The 3,973-nt window shown below is 47.2% G+C and overlaps 1 long non-coding RNA gene across 1 annotated transcript in view; it reads right to left on the minus strand.

Moving 5' to 3' along the window:
• Positions 1–3,973, minus strand: part of LOC132252138 (uncharacterized) — a 96,568-nt gene that overhangs the window by 65,075 nt on the left and 27,520 nt on the right. The gene's annotated exons all lie outside the window — the stretch shown is intronic.

Genomic DNA, 3,973 nt, shown 5'->3' on the forward strand with positions numbered 1-3,973 from the left:
ATCTCTCACACACACACCTACAACAGTGTCTGGTCCTGGCTCACCAGCCATATAGTGGCAACTGACAGCTGTAGCTCTTAAATCAGGCCCCTGCTCACCAGCCTTCTAGTGGCAAGTCACAGCTGTGCAGGTGAGGGATATTCAGAGAAAGCATTTAGCCTTAATGTGTGACTGCTCTAAACTAGAGCTAGCACAAATACCTGGAGCATTTGGGTAGTTCAGAGTGCAATGTGTAACAAGGCTCTAACAAGACCCCACTTTGTTCAGCACCTTGCTACAGAAAAGCTACTGGCTGGCTGCAGTTAGCTGAAGATCACTGTGGGGCAAGCTGGATGCAAGTGTCAGCTGGACAGCCAGGAAGCAGGATAGAGGGGATAGAAGCAAACATGCTCAACTATGGATAATGGGAATCAGGGGAGGTGCCAGGCTATGATGTTATCAGCTGCAAAAGAACTGGCAGCCACATCATGTGGCACAGCGCTACTGACTCCTCATCAGGGCAAACTTGCCTAGATGTCCCCACCCCACTCCTGTGGGACGATTATATTTACCAGCAAACACTCTACCCCAGCTGCATCTGCAGAAGGACGGGAATTTTGTAGCTGTAACCAAAATAGCATTGAGGTTGAAACTGGAAACAGTAACACATTGATTGCTTGGACCAACAGCAGGGGGATATTTTCCCTCTCTGACCCTCCTCTAGGCAGTAATGAACCTTTCTGCCCCTTACTTTCTTCATCTGTAAAGGGAGGTGCCTAGTAGAGACTGTGTGAATATGTTAAAGCTCAGCAAGGACCCAGCTGTTAAAGGCATTAGATAAATGCTAAAGGCAGACAAACAGACAGAGATTACTGTACATGAGGCTAGGTAGTTAGCCAGCCACTCCTTCCAAATGTTTCTTCCACATAAGACAACACATGCCTGGACTTAGGTAGATCTGCCCCCTGTCTGGTCAGGCTGGTCCCCCATGGTCCATGGAGGGATTCGCTTCAGACTCTGGCACTGGGCACTGTCAGAGATGGGATATAAAAAAGGCTGGAGTATATGGTGAAGGGGCTGACCTGGGGTCGGTGGATTAGTAATGCTGGGCAGGGAGGGAGGAGCAGGCAGTGACCTCATAGAGATGCATTGGCAGGGCCCCAGGCAGTTGGTCAGAAGGCCTGGAGGGATGGTGACCTCACAGAGGGCTGACATCAGCCTGCAGGGCAAGTCTCAGGACCCTGGGCCAGGAGCCCTGACCTGATCAGACCTCCGTGCTAGTTAGTCACTCGGTGTGGAAGGTGCTCTTTGGAAGGTAAGAGCAAATCGTGAGCCACTTGTGGAGTCAGGGACACCTCTAATTTGTCCCTGCCCCCCTTCCTTCCTTATTGGAGCCACCCACAGGAATCCTTAGGTTTGAAATAAGTGGGCCCCTCTGCCTGCCTGGTGCCCACCCCGCTTCCTCCTGGTTAGTGAGTTCAGGAGTGTGGCCCTTGTCGGTTTTAGTATGTAATTTAAGCCAATGTCACAAGAACCTAGCATGCATACTAGTAACTCCTGTGTAAAAGCCATTTGTGACTCCTGCAAAATCTTATCCAGGGCCCAGGATGTGTGGGCCCAGGACAAAATTCCCCATTGATCCCTCTGTGGGGGACTCGGATTGCCACATTCCCCCCCACCCCCAGTCTATCTATCCAGCTGCCTGCCAGTCTAACTTGGGAGACACTGCAGTGGAGACAGAGGCCTGCTCCAAGCCCCAGCCACTGGGGATCTACCCCAGACTGTTACCGACTCAACAAGAGCTCCCCTCCCTGTTGCTCTGACCTCCAGAGAGGGACCTTTCCTCTCTCCTCAGGTTCTCGCCTCCCTCCTAGTTTTTGCCTCCCTCTTTCTCCTGCCCCTTCCCATCCCCACACCTGGTTCTGCAGAGGAGCATAGCTGTACCTGAAGAGAACTAGGAGGGAGGCAGCAAAGGGCTGGGATTCTTTCCAGGTTTGCTCTCTGGTGGCTGGCAGTGACTTGGGGTCAGGAAGGAGGACAATGTGGCAGTAGGAGGAGGAGGGCTTTCAGGAAGACAGGAATGGAGCCAGGGTCTCTGTGTCTTTGTACCTGACAGAGACAATGTATGCAAGAAGCAAGAGGATTTTTAGAGATGCTAGCTCCAGTTATTGGACCAGATGTAAAATTTGAGAGAGATGTTATACAAGGGCACTGAGGAAGGGCACCAGGTTCTTGAAAGCTCCTTCCAATACTTTCTTTCCCAATTATACAACTGGTCCAAGAAACCAGGTCATTAAAAGCACCTTGCTCCTCACATATTTCACAGACCATCCCAGCTACAACACAACTCCAACCCTACTGCAAAGGAGCCTCTATGAGATAGATACAAGCAGTCACAGGGCAGAGCATTGTAAACTAAAAGAGAATGCCCAGGAGAAGGCACTGGACACTGGTGGTTGCATAAGAGCCAGTGATTGTGACCCAATTACATTCAACATTGCCTAACAGAGGCAATATTCAACCCTGCAATTATTTGGACAGGGCAAGACATGACATAACCAGTGTTTCTAATAGGCTAATCCCTCCAAAACTGAGGATAATGATGGGTACAATTGATGGGAGGAAAACATTACAGGAAAAATACAAATGGAAAGGGGGAATCCTTGGAGAATAGTCCATCAGCTAGCCAAATAGCTTTGACTCCACATTCAAAAGAAAGGAAATCTTTGTCTAAAAGCACCTTTTCATTCAGCAATGAAGGGATGGCAGCAAACAGGGACCAGCAACAGTACATGACAAAGAGAAGAGGGGGCAATAAACAGCACTAGGAAGGTAAAGGACATAAAAGGGGGGGGGGGTTAAAGGAAAGATACAACTCACAAAAGCAAGTGAAGTTTAGGGTGCTCTGCTTTTAATGCTGTGTACTACTGCATCCTCTGAAACATCACAGTCTAGGTGTTTCAAAACTGGGCTCCCAAAGTTAGTGGACACTGCTGCTCCTAATTTTTGTGTGCTTTGGTCCTCCATCTACAAAGGGAGGTGTAGTCCATCTCAGCAGCACTCTACAGAAAAGCCCACAAGGATGGGAATAATGTTATATTTGGAGCAGACTTTGAATCCTTCACAGTCAGTAAGGCCTAGGTCACACACTGGGGCATAAAACCAAGGTCTGCACTCTGGGCAGCAGAGGTTGGGCTGCCTGCAGCAGCAGGCTGGGCTGGCAGTGGTGGTGACTACCTTTCTTGGACACCCTCAGGTGGGTGTCTGGGACTGGTGCCCCTGGTCACCCACCTCTTGTTATGCTACAGCCACACACTGAGCAAGGAGGATTGTAATATCTGTGCACAAGTAACTTCCTATGTTTTTAAAACAGCACACTGGAATAACAAACTCCATCATGTGGCATCGAATTGGCAGCCAGATGGTTTATCAGCAGGTTTTGATCTTTAAACACTGGACGGGTCTCTGCCATCTGAGCTGACTCAGAAACAGACAGCAATAGTGTCGTCCTCTACCAAAAAGACAAATCGGTTTGCAGAATTTGACTTTGTTCACATGAAGCTGGTTAGTAAAGTTATGGCAGAAATCTCTAAAGATCAGGACTCCATTAGCCAATGTACTATTCAAACAATTGCTGAATTATTCTATAATAAGCTTTTGATATTGAGTCTCCATTAAAAATGCAGAAGTCTTTAAAAAGCAGGTGTGTGAAATTATATGCAACTTGGTATTAAGAGAGATCTATGATAATCAATTACAGACCATTTTTTCTGGAGAATTAACATTTTTCCAATGTGCTGAAAGCTGACAGATTTGCTAAAAATATGCTAAAAAACTTTACTGAGTCCTCTAATCACCCAAACCCTTTATCATCAAATATTAATAAGATATCAGTTCTTATAACACTAGAAAAACTAGAAGCTAATCTTTTCTTGACATGTTTTTCCATACTTCAAAATGCATTTTTGGATGCCGAAAATACTTCTTTAGTGAA

Source organism: Alligator mississippiensis, chromosome 8, assembly GCF_030867095.1.
Source record: "Alligator mississippiensis isolate rAllMis1 chromosome 8, rAllMis1, whole genome shotgun sequence".
Lineage (NCBI taxonomy): Eukaryota > Metazoa > Chordata > Crocodylia > Alligatoridae > Alligator > Alligator mississippiensis.